At 31.3% G+C, this 12,198-nt stretch overlaps 1 protein-coding gene across 2 annotated transcripts in view; it reads left to right on the top strand.

Moving 5' to 3' along the window:
• Positions 1-2,193: 2,193 nt before the first annotated feature.
• The window catches only part of LOC139511944 (uncharacterized), a 97,630-nt gene continuing 87,625 nt past the window's right edge, over positions 2,194-12,198 (top strand). Inside the window, exons 1-2 of one of the 2 annotated variants that reach the window (XM_071299144.1) lie at positions 4,991-5,113; positions 11,786-11,823. The gene's annotated coding sequence lies outside the window, so the exon portion shown is untranslated. Of the gene's footprint in view, positions 2,310-4,990; positions 5,114-11,785; positions 11,824-12,198 lie in introns of those variants that run through there. The other variant, XM_071299145.1, reaches the window with a different exon arrangement.

Raw genomic sequence — 12,198 nt, 5'->3', positions numbered from 1 at the left:
ATATTTTATGATCTATATGTCAGTCGTGCAGGTTTTATTTGACCTTGACCTCATTTTCACGGTTCATTGCTTGGTGATAAGTTTTGGTGTTTTGGTCTGTTTTTCTTAAACTATAAGTAATAGGTCAGCTACATGTATATCTGTTGTATGGAAGAATTGTTAGCTGTACATGTCTACCTGGCATGGTTCATCTGACCATGACCTCATTTTCATAGTTCATTGGTCAATGTTTACTTTTCTTGGTTAATGTTAAAATTGTGTGACAGTTGTAAGACAGCTTTATATTTAGGACAATCAACATAATATCAATGATTAGTAAAGAAGGCGAGACATTTCAGCGTGTGCCTTCTTGTAGTAGATAGCATCTTGATTTTAAATTTACTCTTAAATTGAAAACACAATATCTCAGGAGCATTATGTAGCTGCCTTGTTACTTTTTTCTTTTTTCAATCTTATGTTAATTTGCATGTTGATGTACTAGAAAGGACAAGGTACGAAAATGCCTGTTTTTGGCCCCCCTATTTTCTCATTTTCTAAATTTTGTTTTGGAGAGTTACTTATCACATTAAGATATTCTCTTAGGTTTGAAGTTTGTTTGGATGAACTTCAAAACCATTAATTTCAGAAAAAGGGTGATGTTAGGGGGGTAAAAGGGCATCAAAAACGTCAAAAGAAGGAAAAATTATGATTTTTGGCCAATATTTCTTAAAATTTAATAGGATGCGCCTACGTAACCTGGAAAAAATTATGCCGATTTAGACAGAAAAAACAGTTCTCATGAAATTGGGTCACGTTGGCACAGGCACTAAAAAAAATAAAAATTGTTGTAAAATCACCTGCAAAATGAATAATAATTACAATATTTGAATAATAGCCGAAAGTTAATGCCCCTCACCTTACCCAGTTGCAGAAATAAGAGGTTTTGAAGTTCATCCAAACAAACTTCGAACCTCAGGGAATGTTTTAACATAAGTAGCTTTCTGAAACATAATTTGAAAAATGAGAAAATAGGGGGACCAAAAACAGGCCTTATCATACCTTGTCCTTTAGAAATTATTGTGACATTTATATAAATGTGAACTTGTGACAGTACTATATCAGGTTTATGATAATTAAAACTCAAATTTACAATTTCAATAGGGATGGTCCTTCATTTAACTTTTGCAATGGCTTTAACATATTCTCATTTTTTCCATTGGCTGAGGATTTGCAATAATAAAAACACCCAATAATTTTTGAAATTACAGCAATATTTTGTAAGTGATCTTGAAGATATTATCATGCACAATAATGATTATACAACTAGAGAACACTAAACCTTAAAGAAACAACAATAAAACAATCAGCCTAAAAGATTGTTGCATTTCTTTTTATCCTCAGTATATTTGGTAGGATTTCTATAGGATAATATTTGATAGATATAAGAAGATGTGGTATGAGTGCCAATGAGACAAATCTCCATCCAAGTCACAATTTGTAAAAGAAACACCATTATGTCTTCAACACAGAGCCTTGGTTAATATTTGATGCCCATTTGACTTGATAATATTTGCGATTTTCTTTTTCAGGATACAGGCAATGTATTACATTTGCCTAATGCATAGCAGTCTTGCATCAAAAGTCAATGCATATATATCACCTTTTACAGCAACGCAGAGATTATACAAAGCTTAAACATACAGAACGAATGCCTAATCTTCCAAGGCAAGAACTAAGATCAATAATCGGTGATCCCACTGACTCTAGAACAGAGGTAAGCCTATAATATATATATTTGTGGAAACCTTGTTGATTAGGGGACCCTGAGCCCATCAGCTGGTCTCTAATTTTAGGACAAGATAAGGCCAGATTGGTTCCTGCATAATCTTGGAATCTTCTGATTTGTGAGTCACAGTATATATAACGTGAATGACCTTGAAACAAACTTTTATCAATATTGACAATTCAATAAATGGCAACATCTGGCTAAATATGTTTGTAATACATAAATAAAAAGGTCCAATAGGGGGCATTCCTAAGATAATAGAATGTTAAAAAACCTGAACAGTTTCAAAGAAAGATTGAACTTTTTAAAGGATTTTTTTTATTATTTTCTTAGAGAAAGACTAAGGTTGATTAAGTTATTTTTTACTTTATATGAACAAGTTTTAAGGAACCCTGTTGGTAACCTTATTTTCTGTAGGAAATGTCCTTGTCTGGCTTTTTAACTTACCTAGAAATTAATTTAAACAAGATTCTTGTTCATATTTCCCTTGATGGTGCCTCTTTTACATGGATAATATTTCAAATAGGATTTTACTAAGTCTAATGTAAGTTTTGTTTTGCAGACAGTTGCTTTTTATTTATTTTTTAAACTTTTTTTAACTTTAATGTTTTGAGATTTGTTTTTTACAATGCATTTATAAACAACAACAATAAACTTAGTTTGATTTAAGGCGCCCTGTTGAAAAAACAACTCACTGTGGTGCATGTAATCTTTATATGTATAATATACTTCATACTTAGGTGTCTATATACTGCTATTATTCTGAGAGGTGTTTTCTTTTCAATACCAAAAAACTTTTGCACTATAAAGGCATTTAAAAAAAATCTGTTGTTTTTTAAAACTAATTTACCTGAAGTTTTGCTCATAATCAGGTAATTCAAAGTGTTTCTAAATATTAATTTAAAACAAGATTATACGAGAAAAGAGTAGAGAGTTCATTTAAATCTTTATTTGTAACAATGATTGAATAAACATTGCTGAATTTCAAAAGAAAGTTAAAGTCATGAAGTAAGCCTGAACAAATTAAAAGACCTCATAGTTAAGTTAAATTTAGTTTTAATGTAACTAGCATTATTATGCAACTTGAAATAGGAATCAGTGATAAAAATGAATTTTCACAATACCAGGATTGATCTGATCGCATTGTTTCTATTTCACATTGCATGAACTTTGATTGAATTAAACTTCTTGAAGATTGTTATGATACCAAATTGTCTTATCTTGTGTAAGTTGATAAAAAGATGCACCAACATTGGAATGGTAGAATAACTGAAATTAAAGATTGTGTGCATATGTCAAAGCAATAACATTAACAGTACCAGTTTTACTGCAGCAGATGCACATATCAAAGATCAATGTCTCTTCAGTGATGCTTAAGTCCAAATATGTTCGAAATCTCAAGCTTAATGAAAGAAAGGAGAGCTAATTTCTGTATTTTTAATATCTTGATAAGCTTTGTTTCCTTTTTTGATGACATCAATAATTTATATTTGAAGATATTTGGTCGAAGAAAATATATGTAATTTTTCTCTCTTGTTTAAAAATGGACATTTTAAGATAAAGTGAAATTCATCTCCAATGTCATTCACAATTTGTCTAGTCAAACCAGATTATGATGCTTTAAAGCTTGACAAATGGTTAAGATATTTGTCTATTGTTAAAATACTTGGTATTTTAGATGCAAGAAGTTACTGTGGTGTGTTGTCAGGTTGTTGTTTCATAACCACATTACTTTTTATCAGGGCCTAGCCACTAATTGCAGATCGCCCAATAGTGATCAGTTTTTCCGTCTGCCGTCTGTCCTTCACAAATTGTATCCCCTCTATATCTAGAGAACCGGTATGATTTACATGACATGCATATTAACTATCTTCAGAGGGTGATTCATAACTTCCTAGGTCAAAAGACAACCCCATGTCCTATGTTAAAGATACAATTTTTTTACCACACATTATTGAAAGCAGCGCCTTCAGAGATGGAAATTGGAAAAAGTTAATTTTTTTGGAAAGAAAGACTATTTTTTTGATTTTTTATGGATAGCTTCCTGAAATTCTAAATTTTGAACAATTCTGGAATGGATATTATTCAAGACCAGTACCAGATCTGAAACTGCATTGCAGCATGAAATGGAATAATTAAGATTGCATATATTGAAGCCTCCATAATCAAGCTGTAGACCAAATATAAAATCAATCCCTTCCATACAAGCCAAGAAACTTTGATGAAATTTTCTCTATATATCAAAAGTAAAGTTTCAAATTAGCAAACAGGAAGTGGCTGCATGACAGATGTAAAATTTACTTACAAAGTACACATCATCATTATCAGGCTGAAATTAGTCTGCTCCAAAATCTTTTTAAACTTCTAATTTGAAGACCATTATTTCTGACATTTTTCTAACTTTTGAACAAAGTTTTACAAATACTTGCCAGTCCGAATTAAATTTTTACTAGTCTGGGGCATCAGACTAGTGTTTAATAGAGCAGACTATGAAATGGTAGCCAAGATATCTAGGTAGCATAAGATCAATGAGAGGTTGAGATATATCCTGTATTTTTATATACATTTTTGTTTAAGGGCCAGCTGAAGCACACCTCTGGGTGCGGGATTTTCTAGATGTATTGAAGACCCATTGGTGGCCTTCAGCTGTTTTCTGATCTTTGGTCAGGTTGTTGTCTCTTTGACACATTTCCTATTTCCATTCTCAATTTTATATGAAGCATAGAAAAGATGCCATGCACTAAATGACCTATGTGTGAAGCTTCACTTGAAGAAAAGGTTATAGGTACACCACTTGAACAAGTTTTAACAACTAGATACAAACTTCCTTAAATATTTGGTATACACTACTTTGACACAAAAAGGGTTTGTAAACTGGTAACATGCTTGTAATCTTTTAACACGGTTTTCTATAAATAATCGGTAAAAAATTAATTGATTTGAAGAAGGTTTTAATCACGAACGTGAGTTACATGACAAACATACTTTCAAAATCATTAAAACCAACAGATTAGACCTATCTTCCCTACCTGTTCAGGTAAAAACTTTTACTTACAGTTTTTTTTATGAATAGATTTTATTATTTTAATTGAAACTTGGCTTTCATTAGCTTTGATAAGAAGTTACTTTCACTTGACAGAGTATCGGTGGAAAATGATGTATCTGTTATTAACTTTACGTTAAAAGTGAAATTTTAAAAATATGCTTTCTATAGTGAATTTTGTTATTCGGCTCAAGGGCAACTAATGGACTTTTATTCAGCCTTTGAAATAATATAGGTGAATTCATTCATGTTATTACATCATTTGGAGTGGGTTGTTTAGGATTAAAAGTTAATGTGGTTGAAATGTGAGTAAAATATAATTATTAAATTAAATTTAATTTCTATTTTGTAGATTATTTATTAACCGATAATGTAATAATTTAAAAATTTAGAATTTTTAGTGGTTATTTTAACCCTTAAATAAGCCCTTTTCAAGTTGCAAATTAGAATAGGAATAAGTACTATAACATCATGCTTTGATGCTTAATTTGATCTTGTTGCAATACACAATTTTGTCAAAATTAGCCGAGTTTTTACAAAAGATTTAACTTTTATTACTATTAGTATCATTGACCATTGCGAAATTGAGATGACATGAATGAATCATCATATTAAACAATATAAAGATATGAAGATGTGGTATGATTGCCAATGAGACAACTCTCCGCAAGAGAACCAATGGCACATACATTAACAACTATAGGTGAACCAATGGCACATACATTAACAACTATAGGTCACAGTACAACAATGAGCAAAACCCATACTGCATAGTCAGCTATATTAAAAGGCCATGAAATGACAAATGTAAAACAATTCAAACGAAGTCTTCTATATAATAAGACTAAATTCACTGAATATTCAATATTCTGTGATGCTAAACTAAAAGCTTTTATAACCTTGAGCCAAAAAAAATAAAAATATGCATATATTTTTCATGAAGATTGTATCATATTTTGATTTCTAAGAGAGAATGTTGTCATTTGTGTCTCATATTTTTTTTTTTTTTTTTTTTTTAGCTTTTTTGCTGCTTTTGTTTATTTTTCATGAAAAGATTTCTTTTGTTATTTTTTATGACTTCACAAAATCTTCACTGTTGTAATAGAAACCAAAACATTACATACAAAATTTTTTGTTGTGTATTCATAATCTTGGCCATGTCAAATTCTTTTTCAAGCTTAACACTTTTAAATTACTTTATGATTTATCACAACAAAAGCCCCTAGTGCCTAATCTTACTTTGCAATGGGAATTTAAGTGAAGAATATTTAAACACAAAATGTATGTTAGCAAACTGAAATATTTTGCATTTTAAATATTAAAGTTAAATACTAGAACTTCCAAAAAGCGTCCTGTATGTAACATGCACTATCTATTCCTTCTGATTTAAAATTGTCTTTGAACAATACATATATGTACATATATGTATTTGTAAAGCATGTTCCCCTGAACAAAAAGTACAAAGCGATAGACCTTTAAATGTCAGGTTCATGGCTAAAATTATTACACGAAAACTGTTATACAATAACAGATAATACAACATAATACTGTCATTTACCAGGGCTACTTAAAACATTTACTTTAATTATTACAATTGGAAATGTAATTATAGTGATTTTATCGGTACTTGTCCAGTTTTGGTCTTAAATGTTTGTACAACTTATGCCTAAATTAGGAAAACAGAAAATTCTAAGGGTTTTGAAGGATTGTTGTGATGAAGTATCATGTACACTAAAGGGGGATTTTCTTTCATATATAAATGAACCACCAATTTCAGTGTATTTTACAATGATAGTTTTGTGGTTGATCTAGCCAATTTTAAAAGGAGGTCCCAACCCAGGATAAAAAGGAGGGGGGATGACCAACAGGGAAAGCCTGTGCAAGGCCTCTCCATTAATGTTAATGCTGTAATTTGTTATAAGTTAGTATAACAGTACTACTGTTAATAAACCATTGATATTTGGTATTCATGTGCAGTTTAGGAAGTCCTGCCTTTCATAACTGTAAATAGGGCCTTGGTCAGGCTGAGTGGTCTAAGTAGTTACTACTGTAATCACCTAAGCCAGTCAACACTGAGGTTGTAATTTCCAACCCCACTTGTGCTGGAGCACTCAACTCCAATCTTAATTGAATAGGATTATCATTTTTCCTGTCGAAGGTCAATTATTTTCTCCTGCTTCCTGCCACCAATAAAAAATGGCTGCCACAAAATATCCCAAAAGCAGTGCTCAAAAGTGGCTTTAAACCACAAAAAAAACAGAACTGTATTTATGAGGGAGTACTAATATTAGACTTTTGATATTTTTCATTCAGTTTCATTAGTACATACCATAACTTAATTATCAGCAATACAAGATTTACAAAAATAACATAATTGATTGAAAGGTAAAAATTAATTTCAAAATTAAATGTCTCTACCAAACTCTAATGAGCCTCTTGTTTTAAACTATGAAGGAAACTTCCTATGAATAAGTGATAGATATGAGCCGCTGGAATAGTGTGCTTTTTCCAAACTCATAATATGTGATTAGGTAGAGAATTTAAGATGAAATGCATGACAAGTTTGCTTATTGAATCATAAGTATCTGAGACTAATCAGATGTCGATTTTTAATCACAGATGCGATTAAAACTCGTCATCAAATGCATCAGATGTTTGTCAAATCTATTTATGTCCCTATGAAATAGCATGATAGCATGTTGTAATTCGAAATATATAAAAAGGTGATGTACTCCACAAAAAGGTTAAAGTGGCTCCCAAGTTGTAAAAGTAAAATGTGCTGTAAATTCAGAAATTATTGCGATGTTTTTATTATTGCTAAAAACTGGGACAGTGTAATAATTGCAATAATTTAAATGGTATTTTTCTCAATGTCGCAAAAATTAAAATTGTAAAATTATAGTCGAAAATGACAAAATTGCAATGATAATTAAATGCAGGAAATAATTTTTGAATTTACAGTACTTTGTTTTGAAGATATTAAAATTCCAGGACCTTTCACTTACAGATATTATCTTGAACCAAAGCCTCTTTAAAATCAGTTATTGGGTTAATTTCAAATTATGTGAGAATTGAACATGATGACAATAGTTCAGTACACTTGTACTTATGTAAGTTTGTTTACATGTAGATAAGATTTCTATTATATTTGTACGTTAAAGACCTTTTATCAGATACTTATAGAGATGATGGTGTCTTCTTACTTATGATATTAATTGAAAAGATGTACGATAGATACCGATAAGACAAGGCCTTGCGGTCATAAAACTTTTGAGCACGATTTTTGTACTCAGACTCAATAATCGACCAATCAAAATACTGTATTATGTGTTTCGAGCACTTATTTTGTACTCGGAGTACTGAGTAAAGTTTTATGACCGAGACCCAAGATCTTGCACAAATATTATTAAAATTTACAGGTTATTTTTACTTTATAAAATTGAGAAAGGAAATGGGGAATGTGTCAAAGCCACAACAACCCGACCATAGACTAGACAATAGCCGAAGGCTACCAATGGGTCCTCAATGTAGCGAGAAACTCCCGCATCCAGAGGCATCCTTCAGCTGGCCCCTTAAAAAAATATGTATACTAGTACAGTGATAATGGACGGCATACTAAACTCCGAATTATACACAAGAAGCTAAAATTAAAAATCATACAAGACTAACAAAAACCAGAGGCTCCTGACTTGGGACAGGCGCAAAATTGTGGCAGGGTTAAACATGTTTATGAGATCTCAACCCTCCCCTATACCTTTAGCCAATGTAGAAACGCATATATGTTTTGATATGAACTTTTTGATGTGAGATTAAAAGGTTAAAAATGAATTGCTTATAAGATGAAAATATGTCATTTTTTCTTATTCTTCAAAACAGATGTGCAAATGTTGTTGTTCTTCTGTTTTGTAACATATTAATTGTCATTTATTAGCTAATCACATGACCTAAAGTTGGTGAGGCTTCATACCATACTGTGGATTCATTTATTTTTGTGGGTACAATTTTCATGGATTGAGGAAAATTCCATTTTCATTGATATTAAATTTCATGGTTTTCTTGTAGTCAGCATATATTTATTTGGAACATTTGTAATTCGTTAAACGCTTAAATTTGTGGTTTCTCTGTACTCGCAAAATCCTTGAAAATTGGTATCCAGCGAACAATAATGAATTCACAGTATATAAAAACCATGCCTTTGTATATGCTCACTGTGATTCATGAAATTATAACACTCTGTTTGTTTATTCAATAAAAAAAAAACCTGTGCATTATAATTATTTTCAGAGGTTATCATTGAATATAAAGAGGTTCCACTTTAGTTATAACCCGAGTGAGTGTCAAGAATTTGCCCGTTTTTTTTTCATATGATAACTTAAGAAGATGTTTTGTTTTTGATGTGAATAAATCAAGATGATTATTGAAGGCATCTTTATTTTTCCCTAAAGTTTTTAGTTGTTTAGCAATATTAGCATGTGCCAAGATGAAGGATGTGAAGAAACAGGAACCAATATTTTCATTGGTTACATCAGAAAGTGAGATAGTACAAAGTTGTCCATTAATTCAAAATATTCATTGCTCACACCTTTGTCTCTGATAAGCTGTTTAGATAAAAAAAAAAAATTGCACAAATAGCAAAAAGGATTGGACACAAGTTACAACAACATTAGTGACGTCCTCTCCTATGAGCTGTTACAGATGTCTTAAAAAATGAAGCCATTTATTTCATTGAATGCAAAATCCAGAAAGTTGACATTAAGTTTCTGCTTTATTTTACTGTGTCATGATAGTTTTCTGAATAATCTTAATATTTATTAACATTGGTTTGGGATAAATACTGTAAAGGTCTCAAAAAGTTGTGGTCCAAAGGTTATGACTACCAAAATTTGGAAAGGACCAAAAATTTTGGTGGTTTATCATGGAATAGAAATAAAAGTGAGGACCAGCAAATTTCTTTAAGGACCCACAGGAAGAAAAAGATTTATAGAACTGAGATATTTTTTTTTAAATTACCTAGGAACTAGGTGCATCTATGGCAAAGCACCTAGATAAACCAGCTTGTAACTACTGTTTAACCTTTGTACGAGCAGGTCTAGATGGCAGTTTAAGTGATAAAAAATGTTCTATTTTTTACAAGAACAAATTTTTTTAACATAATTGTGTATTAATTAGGGCCCCGCCAAAGGCGGGTCGCCCTATAGTGATCAGTCTGTCCGTCCGTCCGTCCGTCCGTCTGTCCGTCCGTCCGTAACACTTTGTGTCCGCTCCATATCTAGAGAACCATTATGATTTCATACTTTATACTTTACATGTTTATTAACCACCACCAGAGGGCGTGTCATGATGTATGTACAACTTCCTAGGTCAAAGGTCAAGGTAAAAAAACTTTGGTTTCAGTTGACAACCCTGTGTCCTTTGGTGAAGATCGTGTCCGCTCTATATCTTGAGAACCGTTATGATTTCAAAGTTTATACTTGACATGTATATGAACCAACACCAGAGGGTGTGTCATAATTTATAAACGACTGCCTAGGGCAAAGTTCAAGGTCAAAAACTTTGGTTTCAGTTGACAACCCCATGTCCTATGGTAAAGATCGTGTCCGCTCTATATCTTGAGAACCGTTATCATTTCAAAGTTTATACTTGACATGTTTATAAACCAACACCAAAGGGTGTGTCATAATTTATTTACAACTTCCTAGGTCAAAGGTCAAGGTCAAAAACTTTGATTTCAGTTGACAAACCCATGTCTTATGGTAAAGATACAATTTTTTAATGCACATTATTCACAGCGGGGCCCACAGAGATGGCTCCCATCTCAATGATATCTAGTTTTGTTTATATTTAGGCTATGACAGGCCTTATTCATGAATTTTGTAAAATAATCATTTTCAAATATTTTGGCAACTATTCTTCTTGAGTTTTGTAAACTAAACATTTGCATATTTGGTCATATCTATTTTCTGTTTTAACATTTCAATGGTTTGTGTGTGTAGGAAGCTACTGCACCCTAGACAAATAAGATCATAAAATACCAACTTTGCTAAGTTAATAATGATGCACATTGCTTGTTTAACATCTAAGGTATGCTGAAGTTCAATTTTAGAAAAAAAGATGAATTATTTCGGAACAAATATGACAAATCTAACCTTTGAATGTGTAAATTTTATACAATATAAAAGAAAACAAGTTGAATATTTATAACTAATGTAAGGAGATCTGTATTGACTGCCATTGAGACAACTGCATACCAGAGACCAAAAGGCCAAATAAAAAATATGTGTGGTTCTTGTTACCCTACGTCCCTACTTTTTTGTCTTAAAAAATAGCCTACCTTAAAGATTTTATTGTCATTTTTCATTAAGCACTGTTAAAGTCAGAATGTTGCTCCCATAGACTCATTGTTAAAAAAAAAACATAAAATAAAAAAAAAATCCCTACCTACTTACCCTAACTTATTTTCAGATGTAACTGGAACCACACATACTATTTTATTTTGCCTAATATGAAGATATGAAGATGTAAACATCATTATTAAGGTGTATATTATACTGCCAGTAGAGTGCATGCAGCAAATATAAATAGTTTTTAGAAATTTTTTTAACTATTATTCAGAGTGAAATTGCTTTGCTATGTTGTTATAGTATTTTTAGAAATTTGTCTTCTCTAAACTAATGTTTTATATTCATCTTGTCATCCATACTTCATTGATTTAGTTGTAACTAATAACTAAAATAGACCAAAAATCAACACACAAATAACAGGAAAAGGCAGATATTTGGTAATTTACATATCCCCAGATTATAATGAGGGAAGCTGTGCTGGTTGATATATAAATAGTTGTTCAGATGTATGCAATGAATATTAATATTTTTATGTCATTTATAGATCTTTTGTACCTTGTATCATTAAAATAGAACATTATATAACTGATTTAATATGTACTATAAATAAGAAAGATATTTTACTATCTATTTCAGGGTTGACAGAATGTAAAACCATCATCATGTAATCTGTGGTAAGATATTTTTATTCATGAAATTCAGAAATCATATTGAGATTTTTATCAATGTGAAAAATGTGACTGGGTGAGTATTGCAACAATAAGAAATAACATTGTGATACATGTAACTGATACATGTAACTGATACATATATATGTATATGTTTGCAGATTTTTCTTAAATCGCAATAATTAAAGTCTCACATTTCTTCTGTTCTATTTGGTCAGCAGATTAATAGTGATGAATTGTAATGTGCAAGCACTCTTAGGATTTGTCAAGCATCAATTTCAATGGGTTTCAGCTAGGATTCTGGAAGCTTTATTTGGGTTTGTGTTATACAAAACTGACCTTTTTAGCTCACCTGGTCCGAAGGGCCAAGTGAGCTTTTCT

Source organism: Mytilus edulis, chromosome 2 (genome assembly GCF_963676685.1).
Source record: "Mytilus edulis chromosome 2, xbMytEdul2.2, whole genome shotgun sequence".
NCBI lineage: Eukaryota > Metazoa > Mollusca > Bivalvia > Mytilida > Mytilidae > Mytilus > Mytilus edulis.
This window is presented reverse-complemented; position numbering and strand designations above follow the sequence as displayed.